General features: G+C 46.1%; 1 protein-coding gene across 1 annotated transcript in view; it reads right to left on the bottom strand.

Moving 5' to 3' along the window:
* Nucleotides 1-11,428: 11,428 nt before the first annotated feature.
* Nucleotides 11,429-19,140, bottom strand: part of LOC148542938 (protein NYNRIN-like) — a 487,471-nt gene continuing 479,759 nt past the window's right edge. Inside the window, exon 5 of the transcript XR_015875106.1 lies at nucleotides 11,429-11,639. The gene's annotated coding sequence lies outside the window, so the exon portion shown is untranslated. The remainder of the gene's footprint in view (nucleotides 11,640-19,140) is intronic.

Raw genomic sequence — 19,140 nt, 5'->3', positions numbered from 1 at the left:
GAAAATTATTTCAGCCTTCTACTTGGAGTGATAGGGGAACTGACCAGAAAGGTTGTAAAGAAATACCATAAACACTACCATAAACATTAGGTAAATAATATAATATAAAGGCTAATGTGAGATAGATCCTTTCTGCAAGCTTCATAGAACTATCCATGCCCATGTGATAGGAAGTTGGTAGATAGGGGTAGGAGGTCACGGTACTTTAAATCAGGCTTTAGCAGAAAGCAGTGCTCCTTGATGACCTCTTGTAGCACATGAGTAGTTGGGTGGCACTCCCCATTGAGAATGACTAGATTGTCTCTACCTCAGGGGAGGACCTGGTCTTCATTTCAGGGAGGGGCAAGTGCTATGGCAATTAAGGGGAAGTGGTACTGCCCAATCCTGGTATTGTTGGGGTGGGTGCCATCCCATTTATGTAAATATCTTTATATGGCTGTGACTGAGGTTTACACTGTTATTTTTCTTGAGAAACTTCCTAACTGCAGATGTGTCTTTATACATCTTTGCTCGCTAAAAAGCTCCTCTCAGCAGTCCAGGTCCTGTGAGAGTGAGACTCTGCTAGCGTCGGATGTCTATTCTTGGTGAAAATGCAATGAGACTAGTATGCACCAGCAGACTGTGCTGATTAATTGATATATGACACATGTATATATGTGTGAGACTAAGGGGGGGGGTATTCATGAAAGCTTGGAAAGAGATAAAATTGTAAGAGATAAAGTACCAACCAATCAACTCTTAACAGGCTGTGGCCCTGATTCAGAGCCGGACGCCCTGACCAGAGCGCTTGCTCTGAATCAGGGCCGTCCTATTTAAATTTGGAGCAGCCTTTTGGACGCTCACATAGCTGTGGGTTATCACCCACAGCTTAGGCGAGCGTCCATGATGATGGTCGAGATGGTCAAGACCATCGCGACCATCGGGCTTGCGACGAGACCCTGCGGTAGGGTCTAGCTGCCGCAAGCCCTGGAGTGATTTTGGTTCTATCAGAGCCAAAATCACTCCCACTGACATCACTTGTGATGTCAGTGGGGCCGGCCCCAGACGGAATGCCTCCGTCTGGCAGTCACGCCCCCGGCACGCCCACCAAAGGGGGCGTGCTGTCACTCACCATCGACAGCATGCCCCTTTTGGTGCGAGACCCGGAGCGACAGCTTGGCTGTCGCTATCCGGGTCTTGCGCATGCGCATGACGGAGCTCCCTCCGTCGTGCGCATGCACATTTGGGTACCATCGACCCGCTTGCAAGCGTCCTGCGCTCGCGAGAGGGTCTGAATGGGACCCTGTGTTTAAAAAATGACAGGAGCTGATTGGTTGGTACTTTATTTTTTACATGGGTCTATTTGCCAAGCCTTGGATGGAGAAAAAGTGAACGGAGATAAAGGCCCTCATTCAGAGCCGTACGCTCTGAGCAGAGCGCACGCTCTGAATGAGGGCCGGCCTCCATTTTCATGGAGCGTCCTCCTGGACGCTCGTATAGCTGTGGGTCACCACCCACAGGCTATACGAGCGTGCATTGTGATGGCCGCGATGGTCGAGACCATCGCGACCATCGAATTTGCGAGCCGGAGCCTGCGGTTGAGATTTTCAACCGCAAGCTCCGGAGTGATTTTGGCTCTATCAGAGCCAAAATCACTCCCACTGACATCACTAGTGATGTCAGTGGGCCGGCTTCTGACGGGAGGCGTTCCCGTGGGAACGCCCCCGTCAGGGAGGCACGCCCCCGGCACGCCCACCAAAGGGGGCGTGCTGTCAATCAACATTGACAGCACGCCCCCTTTGATCGGACACAACGAGCGAAGGACTTTCCTTCGCTCGTCGCGTCTGGCGCATGCGCACGACGGAGCTCCCTCCGTCGTGCGCATGCTCAGTCCATAACATCGACCCACTTGCAAGCGGACAGCCGCTCGCGAGTGGGTCTGAATCAGGCCCAAAGTACCAACCAACCAACTGTCATTTTTCAAACAGCCTGGACAAGGCAGTTAGGAGCTGATTGGCTGGTACTTTATCTCCGTTCACTTTATCTTCATCCAAGCTTAGTAAATAGACCCCATTATTTTATCTTTCTTCAAGATTTCATGAGCACCCCCCTAAAAGTCTCTGAGGGTCAGATGTATGAAGGGCGATATGGGGGTTTAGTGGTATCAGCGCACGTTATGTATGCTGATACCGCTTCTCCCCCAAGTATTAATGTGGGGTTGGATGTTAGATTATAGGGGTGCTATGTGCCCCCATCATTATCGGCGCTGCCATCTACAAGATAGCGCCTATCTACACCATAGATGTGCCACCCAATGTATGAACGGTCAGTGGCATTATTTTGCCCAGTCCCTGCTATTAGGTGACTTGAAGTAGCCAAATTTTTAGCAATACAGTTGTCTGTGTGTTTATTTCTAGCTAATTTGATACGATAGAGTATGGAATAATAAAACTGCTGGATGACTTAGGGCATATTTACTAAAGGTCAATTTTAATCTATACTAATCAATTTTAAATTGATCTAAGTCAATGTAAATTGATGTTTCTGGGGCTAAATCACACATTTACTAACAGACAATTTTTTAATTTGCTTTTTTAAGTGTTAGTAAATGTGTGATTTACAGCAGCCCCAGAAACACAACATCGATTTAGATTGATTTAAAATCGATTAAAATCGACCTTAAGTAAATATATCCCTTAAAGTCTAGAGGGACAAGGCGATGCTGGTACAATAGGAGCTGGTATGACTCAAAGATTTAGCTTTTGAGCAGAGGCGTTTTAAGAGAGGAGGGGGCCCGTGTGCAGCCTCCGTTTGAGCCCCCTGCTCTCTGTCAGCGCACTAAGGACCTGATTCAGAGCCGCTCGCTAGATGCGATCGCTCGCTCCCAGCGTATGCAAATTCGGCTAAGTGATGGCATGGCAGGCGCTCGCTCGGAAAGGCACAAGCACGCCCACTTTGTATTGGCGAGCGATCACTTTGTGTATGCAGAAGCCCACTAGTGCACGTCATCTCCAGGAAGTGTATTAAAACATTGGTACATCGAGGACCATCGGAAGAGCTCACAGCACTTGTGGTTGCCTTACCTTACCGCAAGCACTGCGAGGATTTCAGTGTAAAAAAAAGGCTGGTGACATGTACTATGATTCTGTCTGTTAATTATGAATGCCTTAGAGATGGCGTTGCAACACTCAGACACGCCTGCGTTCGCACGTCCACTCCCCCATTATTAGTGTCCTGCCCCTGTTACCACCCACAAACGGCCTCCTGTCACTCATTGCACTGGGCTGTCTTTGCTTGGCGAGCGAGCGGATTCCGATCGCTCTGAGTAGTTCGCGCACGTGCAGAACGAAGTGAGTGCATGCGCGGTCGCTAAACATCGGCCGCGTACGAGCGAGCAGCCGCTTGCCAACGGGTCTGAATGAGCTCCCGAGAGCAGTAGATTTTGGCTTCATGCCGGGAAAAATGGTGCCTGCACCTATTTTCCCGGGGACATCTTTTGTGCGCATGCGTAGGTCACCGGGAAAATGTCCGCCACCATTTTCCCAGTGATTTTTTGTGCTTTTGCAGAGCTGGTTCGGCGTAGCAACACATCAGAATCTGTGGAGAGGTAAGTATTTATTAACTATGGGTGCAGGATGTGCGGTGTGGGCCCCCCTGGCCCCAGGGGCCTGTGTGCATCATACACCTTGCATCTATTATAAAGACGCCTATGCTTTTGAGAGAGTGATCAAAAGAATGAAGGCTGGTTTATTGCCTGATTAGGTGGGTAGAATGTTCCATAAATGGAGAGCAGCACAAGAGAATTCTTGAAGTCAGAAGTGAGAAAAGGTTACCAGAGTGAAGGACTATCAATACGTATTGTGACAGACTTTCATTTTCAACAAAAATCTCCCTTCTATATACTAAATGTAACTCACAAGGACAGGATAACCGATGTCCCTGCGAGTTACATCATAGGGACATCAGAGGTGTCTTTCACTCCTGAGAATCTGACATGTGCACCGTTTCAGTTTCCAGAGCTGGACAGAGGCTACGGGATGGGAATCAAAAGATCGCTTACCTGCAAGAATAGGCATAAAGTTGTTTATGTCATCTGATTATGGCATAAACCAACAAGACCAAACTAGCTCATAGGGGTCTTACCATGACCCTTTAGATTATAATGGTGACTGCAGCCTGCAGCTCAGATTAGCCTTTTGCAGGAGATTTCTGTGATGGCTAGATGACTGGCCAGAGCATCTCCAAAATTGCAGGTCTTATGGGGTGTTCCCGGTAGGCAGTGGTTAGTACCTACCAAAAGTGGTCCAAGAAAGGTTAAATCAGTGATCCGGCGACAGGGTCATGTGTGCCCAAGGCTCATTGATGGCTAGCCTGCCAAGTCCAATCCCACAGAAGAGCTACTGTAGCACAAATAGCTAGAAAAGATAATGCTATTTATGACAGACAGGTGCCAGAACACAGTGCATTGCAGCTTGCTGGGTATGAGGCTGTGGAGCCGCAGACCAGTTAAAGTGCCTATGCTGATCCTGGTCCACTGTCGAAAGTGCCTACTATGGGCACATGAGCATCAGAACGGGACCATGGAACAATGGAAGAAAGTGGCCTGGTCTGCTGAATCACTGTTTTTTTTTACATCATGTGGACATCTGAGAGCATGTGTGTCATTTACTTGGGGAAGATATGACAACAGGATGCACTATGGGAACATAGTAAGTTGCCAAAGGGAGTGTGATGGTCTGGGAAACCTTGGGCCCTTGCATCCATGTGGAACTTACTTTGACACCTACCTAAACATTGTTGTAAACCAATGGCAACAGTATTCCTTAATGACAGTGGCCTCTGTCAGCAGGATAATATGCCCTGCAACTTCAAAAATTGTTCAGAAATGGTTTGAGGAACATGAGAAAGAGTTCAAGGTGTTGAATTGGCCTTCAAATTCCCCAAGCATCTGTGGAATATGCTGGCAAAACAAGTCTGAGCCATGGAGGACCCACTGTACAACTTACAGGACTTAAAGGATCTGTTGCAATAGTTTTGGGGCCAGAAACCACAAGACACCTTCAGAGGTCTTGTTGAGTACATTCCTCAACAGAACGGAGGTGCTTTGGCGGCATGAGTGAGACCTACACAATATCAGGCAGGCGGTTTTAATGTTATGACTGACGGGTGTGGAGATATATGTATATAGGGATGGCGGCATCCAAATGTGAAAAATGGATTATCAGCTTTAAAACAGTAGTTTGCTTACCAGGTGCCCTGGAAATTAACAGCACGAAGCTGAAGATAATAGTTGTGTAGTGATGGCGGCACACCAGATTTGTACATACGGACTCACAACAGTGTAGTTGATTATAACGTTTCAGTGTTTTATTGCGCCTTTGTCAGGAACAGGAAAACATTGCTGTTCCTGATGAAGACTCTGAAACATAGAAATCAATCACACTATTTTGAGTCCATATTTACTAATGCCGTTCAGCACTGATGCCGTTTTCGGCATGTAGTATCTTGTCATTCTGCCAAATTTCTACCTTACTTGAGCAAAATACTATATGAAATTTTTCTTGCCGTGAAACTTGTAGACAATTGTGTACTTTCGTAGATCCTTTTAAATGTAAAAAAAACACCGTCTTCCTCAATATTCATTATATAGTCTCAATATTCATTTGTCCACACATACTGTATATTCATGTCTGTCAGGCCCAGAGGATGTTCACTTCTGCTTAGGTTTTGGATAACTAGTGCATTTTATCATCGGGCTGCATCGACGGACAACTATACCAAACTGTCCTTTCAGTAAATTTCTTATTGCTTTGAGGTTCCTATGCCCTAGATGTTAATGCCACATATGGATCATACTTGCCTACTTTTGAAAAGTAGTTTCAGGGACATTATAAAAGTAGAGGGGGCGTGGCTATCTCTGCCCAAAGGGCGTGTCTACCATCACCTATGGGCTTATCATTTGCCACTCAGTGTAGGAGACATTGGCTCCTTTTTACACTACTACATTGTCAGACCCAAATGCTAACAGGAGAAAGGGAAGAATGTGGGTGCTGAGTGTCACAGGCATTACCTGCTCCCAGAGAGGACACTCACTGACAGCCATGGAATGAATGGCTGTCAGTGAGTGCCATTTCAGAGTGTAGTGAATACCTGTGACACTCCCCACCCAGCCACTATGGACCCCATGATGCAGTTCCCTTATATTTTAGCCACCGTGGTGGGGAGAAGGGCCACAACTGCATGCCTGCGGCTGCCGCCACGTCCTCCATCACCGCCAAGCACACAGTCCAAAACTGCTAGGTGGCCACCGCTACTCACAACACTGCCAGGGGCTGGCTGGCAAATCTAATCCTGGGGGGCACACACACATTACTAGCCCACACGCTTCAAAAGTAGTAGTACAGGGATACAGATGACAGATGGAGGTAGCATCAGGGACACAGGTGATAGATGGAGGGTAGTAGCTGGGGCACAGGTGACAGAGGGCAGTAGCAACAGGGACACAGGTGACAGATGGCAGTAGTAGCAGGGGCACATGACAAATGGCAGTAGAAGCCGGGACACAGGTGACAGATGTTGTTAGTAGCAGGGGTATAGGTGACAGATGGTGGTAGTAGATGGGATACAGGTGGCAGATGGGGTGGTAGCAGGGGTATAGGTGACAGATGGCGGTAGTAGCTGGGACACAGGTGACAGATGGCGGTAGTAGCTGGGACACAGGTGACAGATGGCTGTAGTAGCAGGGGCACATGACAAATGGCGGTAGTAGCCGGGACACAGGTGACAGATGGGTGTAGTAGCAGGGGTATAGGTGACAGATGGGTGTAGTAGCAGGGGTATAGGTGACAAATGGGTGTAGTAGTAGGGGTATAGGTGACAGAGGGACACAGGTGACAGATGGGTGTAGTAGCAGGGGTCAGGCCCGCTGAGAGCTGTGTCGGGCCCGGGTAATAGGGGGCGTGGCCTAATCGCGGGAAGCGTGGCCACGCCCCCTTCCTGGAAAAAAAAAGATATGCAGTGCCGCGAAGCGGCGCTGCGCGCTGGGGAGAGGGGGCGCTCTGAGCCCCCTCAGCCCAGCGCAAAGCCAGGGGGGGCGCGATCAGTGTGATCGCTCCCCCCAGAGGCTTAGGAGACTGCTGTTGCTGCTGCTCAGCAGCCACGAGCAGTCTCCACTGCAGCTCAGCACATGCTGTGTGCTGGGCTGCTGTGAGGGAGGGGGAGCGGCGCCGGGCCTCTCAGGAAGCCCTGGCCCGGGTAATCTGTACCCGCTCCCCCCCCCTCTCGGCGCCCCTGGCAGGGGTATAGGTGACAGATGGGTGTAGTAGCAGGGGTATAGGTGACAGATGGGTGTAGTAGCAGGGGTATAGGTGACAGATGGGTGTAGTAGCAGGGGTATAGGTGACAGAGGGACACAGGTGACAGATGGGTGTAGTAGCAGGGGTATAGGTGACAGATGGGTGTAGTAGCAGGGGTATAGGTGACTGAGGGACACAGGTGACAGATGGGTGTAGTAGCAGGTGTATAGGTGACAGAGGGACACAGGTGACAGATGGGGGTAGCAGCAGGGACACAGATGACTGCCTGGACTGTTAATGGTAGTAGCAGAGATTGGTTGGAGGTAGTAGAAGTGACATGCATTTAATCTGTGGGGGGTGTAGGTAGTAGCAGCAGTACTGACAGACATCAAGTGGTGGGGTGGTAGTAGTGGTAGTCGCAGGGACTGGGTGAGGGTACTAGAAGGGACACAGAAGTCAGCTCCGATTAGTACAAGTAGTAGGGTCACACAAATGACAGGGGAGTATAATGTTGTCAGTCAGTACCTGTACTTCTTCTGGAAGCAGGGATGCACCGTCCTTCATTAGGCTACATGAGTCTGTGTGGGGCAGCTGCAGGGGGTAAGTGCGCTCCTCTCTCAGCCTCTCAGGATCTTCCACAGCAGTAGTACTTTGCCTATCCACATCCTCCTCCATGTTCTGCGGCAGCTGCCGGGACTCAGCACGACAAGAACAGCGGTCTGTCACTCTTAATCCCCGCCTCCTGTAGGCTTTGGTCAGGAGGTTGTTGCTGTTGCTCATGCAATGGACGGAGTGCCGCATGGGCTGCACACAGGTCAAGATTGCATGCACCTACTACTGTGTTGGATACCCGGTGGCCCACAGCAGTACAAGATGGTGCGAGCCAGGTGAGCACAATCCCCCTGCAACCCGGCAGAGTCCACCCTGGGAACAGGGTATTTGCAGTGGAGGGGAGCTGGGGATAGGAGGGGGCAGGCAGCTGGTAGAGGCAGAGAGAGTCAGCCGGGTACTGCTGGGGCTAGGACTAGGTGCGCCGCTGTGGTGCTAGCGTATCTTCATTCATGACGTCTCCTGTTAGGCCCCGCCCCCTGCATTTCCAGACTTGCGCATGCGCAGTTTGGACTTTCACAGTGTGGCTGTTAAACCGGGAGAAGTAGTATGATTTGCGGGGCAGCGGGAGGCTTAATTAATAATCGGGAGACTCCCGCTGAATTCGGGAGGGTAGGCAAGCCTGATATGGATGCAGCATGTTGTTCCGGTTATGACTACTTCTTTGCACTTCAGCTGGTATATTTCATCAGTGATTAGCCTATTTCAAGAGAGCGCCTCCCTTAATGATGATACAAACAATCATCCTTCAATGTCACAACATTGCCTTGTATTGTGAGTTTATTCCCAAACAATTGGTTATTTTCAATACTTGGCTCATATTGTGTATTACTAACTGATATATTTTGGATCAGTGTAGGGAAGCCTGGCGCTGAGCTGCACACATTCTTCTGAAGTCATATACTGCTCATTAGCTATAACTGGGTACACACACACTGGTCGATATATTGGCTGATCAATTGATCGGCCAATGTATTGTGCCCCTGTCGGCTAGTGTGTACAGACGATATGTCTGTGAACAACGTCGTTCACAGACATATCGCATTGGCTATGCTGCACAGTCAATGAAAAGATATGTCTGTGCTGGATACAGTGCAGGCCGAATATAGTATGGGGCAGATACTGTACAGTGGGGGTTGGATACAGTGCGGGTTGGATACATTTCAGGTCGGATAGTGGATACAGTGTGGGTTGGATATACCAACAATGATGTCAGGCAGGAGTGTCCCCCCGATGGTAAATGCCCCCAGTGGTGTCTGTGAGTATGATGATGGTCCGAGTGTTGCAGTGTACACTCTCAGTGCCTGCCATGCCTGGCTTGTGTCAGCGTAGCAACAGCCTCTTGTTGGATGAGATTGTAGGGATCCATTTACCGAGAGCCGTGAGAGACGGTTCTCTCAGCCAATCAGCGGTCAACGCATTGATTTCAATGGGAATTTGAAATTGGCCCCCGAATCCAAAACTCACGAGATTCCAGCACCAGATGTTTTCCCTTCTTTTGGAGTCTGGAATTGGAGGGCAGATCTGAGTCTCGGCTTGGATCCGACTCGGATTTGGTAAGTTCAGGTGGGTTTGGTTCTCTGAGAACCGATCCCGCTCATCTCTGAATGATACCACACACAGGCCCCCATTTACTAAAGAGTTTTATCACCAAAACGAATGTTAAATTTTACTGTGTATGATAACGGTGCTCCAGCCAATCAGCTCCTAACTGTCATTCTTCTAACAGTTGGCAGTTGGGAGCTGATTGGCTGGAGCACCGTTATCATACACAGTGAAATGTATCACTTGTTTTGGTGATAAACCTGTTTAGTAAATGAGGCCCTCAGTTTGGGGCAAACACAGTATGCTTCTTTACTGGAGAACAGCATATACAGTAGTGACCAAAAGTTTTGCATCCCTAGTGTATAAGTATAAACTATTTAATTTCAGATACTCTGCAGGTATTCTAAGTGCTCCTGTTTAATGTATGTAGCAGCTCTCAATATCAAAATAACACCTTTTGATTACATAATATAGAGTAAAGGCCCCCATTCACGGGGGGAATTTTTTCACACGATCTGGCCATTTTCGACTGGTCGTAACGACCAATCGTGTGCAAAATAGGGTTTTCATAGACGATTCTGAAGCGATGTGCTTCCCCGGCATTGTGGATCGGAATTGTAGATCAGCTGTAAAAACCATTTGATCTACAATCTGTCATGCTGTAAATGGGTAAAAGAAGCATTTTGTAAGATGCATCATATACCATTTACAGCATGCTGCGATGCATCGGACGAAACTTGAAAACATAAAGAGGTGTCGTACGTTTTCAAATCGTCCCGTGTATGGGTCCTTTAAGGGTCATGGTAATAGTTTTATAAAAATATTATGTATAGTAAAAGAGAATATATGTATGAAAATAGAAAGGTGAGAACGAGCACCTTACAGTGTAGTAAATTACACAAAATTATCACCATGCTATTTCAATAGTAATGCGTACTGTATGAGCCTAAATAATTAGGCATGTATTATGGTGTCTTTTCCTGGAACTGTTCAGGAGGTATTTCTTATAATATGTAGTACAGGCTCAAAGTATTCACAATGGGAGAAGAGAGAAAAAAACTGTCATCGTGTAATAATTAAACCATACTTTAATACATCACACACACACAATGGGTAATTACAATTAAAATGAATCAAAAAGGCTTATCTGGAGGTTGTAATAACGGAGGTCACCGATTCCTCAATGCATTTCGTCTCTTATTGCGATAATTGCAGGACTTCCTGACGAAGACCTTTTTTCTATATATATCAGATCAGATATAAGAATAGAACAGATACATAACACTAACCATGAAGTAACAGTAACTAATAGTAATATGTATTTTCCAGTGTATACTTTCACCGGCCATGCTAAAACTAAATAGTGCTATAAACAGCACATCTTATTCACTTTAACTTTCATAACTGGTAGTTTTGGTTTGTCAGATTTGGCACTGTCATCTTCACTGAATTGCTGTTGATATTATACTTAAGCTTGTGACTGTCACTGTTCTCCTAGCCCCAGATCATGTTAGCATCACATAATTCAGGCCATTTTCCAGGAGTTTCAAAGAGCTTAAACACACTGGTGTTCAAGATGCAGCAACACACATCTTAGCCAAATGCCACTTTCCAGTTTCCTGTGCTTTATATATATATATATATTTTTTTTTAGATACATTTTATTAACTATTTATTGTAAACCATAAAGCCACAAAACACAAACACAAATACAGTGCAGTAGTTGTCACAGTATGCATAAGAAAAAATATAATTTTTATAAAACAACTGAACAACAAAGTTTTTTTCTAGTGCTTTATAGTAAGCCATAAACGTAGCATTTCTAGGGCTGGTGAGTGCCCCTGTGGAGAGATCCTGATATTATTAGAGATGAGTGGGACCGGTTCTCCGAGAACCGGACCCACCCGAACATAGGAGATCCGAGTAGGATCTGAGTCAGGCTCGGGTTTTCACACCTGACTAGCAATCCAAAACGAGGTAAAACTTCATTTTCCCCGCTGTCGGATTCTCGCCGTGGTGATCAACGCCATTTCTTTGCTGAGTCCCAGGCTGTCAAGCTGTGCTGTGCTTCATCAAGGGGGGGCTGTATTGTCCATCCAGGGGTGTGCTGTGCTCTGTCCAGGAAGGAGGCAGGGGGCTGTGTTGTCCAATCCAGGGGTGTGCTGTCCAGGCTTGTGCTCTCCATCCAGGGGTATGCTGTCCGTCCACGGGCTGTAAAAAAAAAAGGGACTACAAGTTAAATAAAATTAAAAAAGTGAAAAAGATTTTTTATTTGTGCTGTACCCCAGTGTATCCATATAAGCGCAGTGATGCTGTTTGCCAACCCCCCCCATCCCCCAGTGTGTCCATATATAAGCACTGAAGCGCTGCTGGCCATACCACAGTGTAATATTCATAAAAATATTATGCCGCTGTAGATCATTCATACCGTAGTGTAATATTCATAAAAATATTGTGACGCTGCCATCCATACCACAGTGTAAAATTCATAGAAGTATTGTGAGTGATGCTGTAGGTTCATCATACCGCAGTGTAAAATTCATACAAGTATTATGACGCTGTAGGTTCATCATACCACAGTGTTAAATTAATACAAGTTCTGTGAGTGAAGCTGTAGGTTCATCATACCACAGTGTAATATTCTTACAAGTATTGTGACGCTGTCGGTTATTCATACCGCAGTGTAATATTCATAAAAATATTGTGACACTGTAGCTTCTACCCCAGTGCATTCACATAATTGTTGTGACTCCGCAGTGTCGTTTGTGAACAAAGTTTAAAATAAAGTTAAAGATAAAAATATAATTTTTTGGTACAAATTGACATGTGTGTTGTTCCCTATTTCATTCGTGTTAGTTGATATGGAGAATGATCAGAGAGGAGAGCAGTAACCACATACTAGTGCTGGAGCTGCTGCCACCTCTGATGATACTACTAAACCCGATGCCCAACGTCATCTACTAAAACCGATGTCCAAGTGTAAGGAGGGTTTGTCAGGGCATCTAAAATCAAAGAACCAATCTTTTACAGTGTTAAAGAAAAACAAAACAAAAGGGAACGTAGCTTCAGAAAGACATAAAATTGGCAATATGCCTTTCACCACATGAAGTGGCAAGGAAAGGCTTAGGCCTTGGCCTTTCTTTATGACTGGTAGTTCTGCATCTTATGATGATGTAAGCCCTTCTGCCTGTAGAAGTTTAACAAAAAAGAAAATTATTAAGCTACAGGAACCAACTGTGTGCTCAGAAATGTCACAAATCCCTGAAGAGAGTCTACATGTGTTGGCAGTGCCATGTGTGAGCCTGACCTTTCCAATACTGTACTCAAAGAGGAGCCTCCTTCCACCATTTGTGCACCCTCTGCAAATGTGGGGATGAGCAGCACAAGTCAACATGCTGACATAAAAATCGAGGATGCTGCTGTAGAAGTGCACCAGGATGAGGAGGATATTTGTGTAGCTGACTTTAATAAGGATGTTGATGATGAGTATATTGTTTATGAGGATGTTGTTTGTGTAAATAAGGCACCAGTGAAAACAGCTGTTGCCCATGAAAATGAAAAACCCATTGTCATGCCTGGGCATAAGACAAAAAATCGACTTCATATGTGTGAAATTCTTTCTACCCAAATTCGGACAATTGTCAAGCCATCTGTACCCTTTGTAAGGCCAGAGTAACCTTAACCATGTAGGAACCTTCTCCCTGTTATGTCATCTGCAGCACATCTATCAAAAGTTTTTGCCAAATTCAGAAACTTTTGCTAAAAAAGTAACAACAAGTTGTCCAGCATCAGCTAGCTCCCTTCTCTCTACTAGATCCAAACACCTGCTATTTTAATCAACAACACCTTCATCAACAATATCCTCAATCATGAAGCAATTGGTTTGTTTGGACCTCCACAAAACAAGCTACCAATGGTTAGCTGACATTGCTGGCAATGATCTCGACATGCACAAACTGGCTTTACAGAGGCAAGATGTTGTCGCCATCATCCGATTCCTCACCCTCATCAGTGTGTACATCATCTTCACATAATAATAATTTGTCCCCGCTGGAATCCACCATTACAGGAGCCTCAGTGATTTTTGGACATAATTGGCGGTAAAGGTCTTCCTCATAGAATGTTTTGTTCATTTTGATGAACATCATCTTTTCCACATTTTGAGGAAGTAGCCTCCTACGCCGATCGCTGACAAGAGTCCCAGCTGTTCTGAATTCTCTTTCTGAGTACACAAGTTCAAGTAAAGCAAAGCTAGTTTGTGCAAGGGCCACCAAATTGCTTTTATTTCCTGTAATAGTCAAACAGACTATCTGACATGCCTGCCTATTTAGATACTGTCATTATAATAGTCCTCAACCATTCTTTGAATGGTGACCGTATCAGATGGAGTCACGGTCTAATTAATTGTAGGGAATTCTTTTAGACCCGACCAGATGTCAAAACTTGGTTGTATTGACTCATCTGCATCACCAGTGGGTCTTTTGGAAAAGTTTATTTTTTACTTGGCAGGGGAGGACTGAGTTAGCCTTACTGAATTGGATGCAGGACTACTTCTGATCAGAGTAGTAAGTAGAGGTAGGGACCTTAACCATCTAGGAACCTTAAGTGATTGGTTTGTTAAACTGTGCATGTCCTGTTTACTATATACAACATAAGGGTGGGTGGAAGGGCCTAAAGACAATTCCATCTTGCACCTCTTTTCTTTGCATTATGTGCTGTTTGGGGCATTGCTGCCTGACATTTTTAATTTTATAGTTTACTAAACTGCCATTCTGTTTGCCACTGCTGTGTGGCAAATGTTTCATAGATGTCCTATATTTTTTTTAAACTGCCGTGCTTTTGTGACGCTGCTCTGACGCTTACCTTTTTTTTGTTTCATACTGTATTTATTTAAACTAAAATCAGAAATTGGTATACTCATGCCATCCATTTTTCAACCTTGATTTGTAGATATCAGCCTGGTGAGCTTGGTTTTCTTTGATCACAACAGCCATGTTTGGTAAGATGCAACTCAAACACCAAATGGAGAGGCTAGTTTGTGATGGTATCTGGAGATGTTCTCCCTCCTCCCCTCCCAGCCTTCCCATACATAATCACAGAAGCACAATGATAACATATGTTCAGCACCAGACTTTAAAATGCCACAGACAGCATCTCTTGCATGCACCTTTCATTTAAAAAAAATGCAAACCTACCAAAGAGCTCAACTGGGCCAAGGGCTGATGTGAATAATTTAAATATTTTTTGTATTTTTTGTAAATGCCTCCTCTCCTCTCCTCTCCTTCTCCCTCATAAATTTGCTTCAGAATCAAAAATTAAATAAAATTTAATATGAATCAACCATTCTTTTCACTGCCTTCAACTGCATACATACTCAAACTCCCTCAGGCCTCTTGAATAATAAAACATTTGTTTCCTGATGTGCCATGTTGAAAGTTGAACTGCCACAGCTGCTGCAAACTTTGACATGTGGTTGCTGAATGCCAAAAATGTCCATAAATGTTTATGGCCTTAGACAGCACCTCCTGCATGCCCCTTTAATTTTAAAAAATATTTTGAACCACCAAGTTGACTTTTTGGGCAAAACATGGGTCATATTGTTCACCCATGCTCTCCCCTCCTCCCTCATAAATTTGCTTCGGAATAAAAAAATGAAATTAAATTTACTACAAATCAACCCTTCCTTTCCCGGCTTTCAACTACATACATACTCCATCTCCCTCAGGCCTCTTGATTAATGAAACATATATTTCCATATGTGCCATGTTGGAAGTTGAACTGACACGTTTGCCCACTGCTTAGCTTAGTCAGCCAGCTAGCTTGGTGCAACTTTTGGGCTTAAACTGGATGAAAACAATATTGTGAGCTGTGAAGTGGTCAAAAATGAGTGGAAATTAATGTTATTGAGGTAAATAATACTGTAAGAACAAAAAAAAGCCCAAATTATGTGATTTTAGCAGTTTTTATCAATTAAAAAAAATATACAGATCCGAAACCAAAACACTCAAGGGCGGTTTTGTCAAAACCAAATCCAGATCCAAAACATGAAGAAGATACAGATCCAAAACCAAAAAATTAGGTCGACACACATCTCTAGATATTATCACAACTCACTTCTGGTTATGCACTTCCATCGGGCACTGCCCCGCTCACCAGTTCTTTATGTGAAACAGGGGTAGAGCAGCATGACCTCATCTTGGGAGGGTGGGGGGCAAGGCTTGGACATCATACATTAGGACAAAGCTGGCAGCTTCTCGTCGGAGCTTGGCACATAGCAAGGGTCTCCATAGTATTTTCACTTTCATTAAGGAGGCTATTAATCAATTAATATTTGCTGGATATCACCACAATATTAAGTATCCCCTGAATGTATCTACAGGAGAGCACAGCAGAAATTTCAGATATCTGCTGCAGTCCGCTGTAGATATATTCGATCACAAAAGCTTATTTGCCAAGTTTACCAAGCTTTCCCCCAGTAACTAACACCATCTCCAGATGGCATTAGCCATTGTAACCTATGGACTATTTTCCGCAAAATGTATGGAGAGGGATCTGTAGGATTCCTCTCCATCATATCTGCACAAGCATTCATGTTCAGCTGACCACGCATGTGCAGAATGGCACTGGGGTTCCGAGGGAGAAGTGAAGTGATCCTACATCCAAGCGATCAGCAATGAGAAATTATTATTAGGTTTAAAATACAGAAATTAATAAATATGCCTCTCAGTGATTTAGGCAATCTTTAATAATCTTGGTGGCTTAGGCAACCACCTAGGTTCTCCTAGTGGTAGCGTAGCGCTAGCCCTGAAAATTCCCTTATTATCATAAGTAGAGGAGCTCAATTTTTTTATTTTTTTTCTAATAAGCTGTAAAGTTGAAAACTTTACAATAAACTCTGAATGCAAGGCAATCAGGTTCAACTGAGTCTACAAGGGTTTAAACTGTCAACTAGTGAACTTATACTTTGAAGCTAGAAAAAGGAAAAACAATATTTAAAATATAGCAATTTAGGGCCTGATGAGACCTATGGGGTCGATTCAGACCTGGATGCTAAGCCGCAATCTCTCGCATCCAAAAGGGGCCTGGTATGCAAATTCCGCGATCGCACTGTCTGGTGTAAGGCTGCCCTCTATGTCTTAGAGAGCGACGGCAGAGTGAGCGCACGCCGGTATAAAGAAGCCCACTTTTCTTACTTAGCACACATCATCTCCAGTTAGTGTATGATTAATCAGAACTAGAGATGAGCGGTTCGGATTCTGTGGAATCCGAACCGCTCCGAACATTGGGGATCCGAGTCCACCCGAACCCTGTTCGGGTGTTCACCGCCTGACTCGGATCCCCGTTCGGGGGCCAAACGGCGGCCGCCTGATGTCGGATTCTCACTAGAGAATCCGACATCAGGGCTCCTATTGTGTAGGGCAGAGCGCTGTGATAGCAGTCTGCCCTACACAGACACAAACACACAGCCGCCAGCGGCAGCTGTGTGTTTGTTACAGCAGCCAATGAGAGTCACACAGACTCTCATTGGCTGCTGCACGGAGGGAGCCGGCTGGAGCTCACACATGAGCTCCGTCTTCTGGCTCCCTCCTCAGCGTGTGACAGAGCGGACGGCGCGGGAGTGGGGATACAGGTAAGTTTTTATTTTTTTATTTTTTATTTGTGCAAGGGCCGGGGGCGCTACTGGGGGGGGGTCTGCTACTGGGGGGGTCTGCTACTGGGGGTGCGGGGAGGCCATACTGCTGGGGGGGTCTGCACTACTGGGGGGGTCTGCTACTGGGGGGGCTATACTACTGGGGGGGCCATACTGCTGAGGGGCCTGCTACTGGGGGGGGCTATACTACTGGGGGGGTCTGCTACTGGGGGGCCATACTACTGAGGGGCCTGCTGCTGGGGGGGCCATACTACTGGGGGGGGCATACTACAGGGAGGGCCATACTACAGGGGGGGCCCATACTACAGGGGGGGCTACTACTGGGGCAGCCTACTACTGGGGGGGGGCTGCTACTGGGGCAGCCTACTACTGGGGGGGCCATACTACTGGGGGACATACTACTGGGTGGCATGCTAATGGGGGGCATACTACTGAGGGGGCCTGCTAATGGGGGGCATACTACTGGGGGGGCCTGCTAATGGGGGGCATACTACTGAGGGGGCCTGCTAATGGGGGGCATACTACTGGGGGGGCCTGCTAATGGGGGGCATACTACTGGATGGCATGCTAATGGGGGGAATACTACTGGGGGGGCCTGCTAATAGGGAGCATTCTACTGGGGGAACTGCATAGTGGACCCTACTACTAAGGGGACTGCATAGGGGGCACCACTGCTGGGGGCATTGTGTAAGGGACACCGCTACTGTGGGCATTGTGTAAAAGGGGCACTACTGTGGGCATTGTGTAAAAGGGTCACTACTGTGGGCATTGTGTAAAAGGGGCACTACTGTGTTGTAACATAAATAAGAGACACTACTTTATGGTGTAATGTGAATCAGGGGCACTATGTGTGGTGTAATGTGAATAAGATTGTGCACTGTGACTCCTAGGGCCGTAGCCCACTATGTAAACAAGTACTGTGATTCTGCTGGCCGTACCCCACTGGATGGGTGCACTACTTTTCATTTCTGCCACTGCTGTGTGGCAATGTGTCATAGATGTGCTTTATACTGTGGTGTCTGTGTCGTTGTGCCGCTGCTTTGTCGCTTAGTAACCAGTCAGCTCACTGCAACCTTTGGCCAATAATGTTGAAAACAATATTATAAGCTGTGATATGGTCTAAATTGACTGGAAATTAATGTTATTGAGGTTAATAATACTCTAGGAAGAAAAAAAAGACCAATTTATGTGATTTTAGCTTTTTTTGTCAATTTTTGTAAAAAAATCCAAATCCAAATCTAAATCCAAAGCCAGTCACCGCAGTTTGGCAAATCCAAATCCAAATCCAAAGCCGGACGACGAATTAGAACCAAATCCAAATCTGGCAAAAATGGTCCGGCACACATCCCTAATCAGAACCATCGGAGCTGCACGCAGCGCTTGAGGTAGACCCTACCCTACCGCAAGCACTGTGATCACTGCAGGCTGAAATACAACCAAGGGACGTGTACAATGACGCCTCCATGCTAATTATGCACACCCATAAAACTCCATTTTGACGGCCAGACACGCCTGCGTTCGCAGCACCTCTCCCCCGTTAACAAGCACCTTCCCCTGTCACCACCCACAAACGGCACATCATGTCACTCAAAGTAGCGCTCATTCTTTGTGCTACGAGCGCATGATTCCCGATTGCAGTGACTGGTTCGCACACGTGCACTGTGATGCATACGCATGCGCAGACGGGCGACAATCGCCCATAGCGACCGATCGCGGCTTAGCGTCCGGGTCTGAATCAGGCCCTATGTCTTTTTTGCTCTCCTCATGCTCAGAATACAAGCTGCTATCTGTATGCAGATCTGTATGCATCATGCACCTGCATCTCCTTATGGTTATGTTTAGAGTGGTGGGACAGGGAAGGCAAAGGGTGGGCAAGCATAGGCAAAGTACAGTAAAGGTGTGTTCACGCAAATGCATCTGATTCTAAATTGGTTTTAATGCCTGTCAAAAGCCATATATATTGCTGCTGAAGGTCAAGTGTAAGATCCTTTAAATAGTTAAATTAGCAATATAACAGAGGGCCTGATTCAGAGCCGGACGCTCTTTCAGAGCCCTCGCTCT

This window comes from Taudactylus pleione, unplaced genomic scaffold (genome assembly GCF_031769625.1).
Source record: "Taudactylus pleione unplaced genomic scaffold, aTauple2 ptg000007l, whole genome shotgun sequence".
Classification (NCBI taxonomy): Eukaryota; Metazoa; Chordata; class Amphibia; order Anura; family Myobatrachidae; genus Taudactylus; species Taudactylus pleione.
The sequence above is the reverse complement of the archived record's forward strand: the minus strand, read 5'-3'. Positions and strand labels throughout refer to the sequence as shown.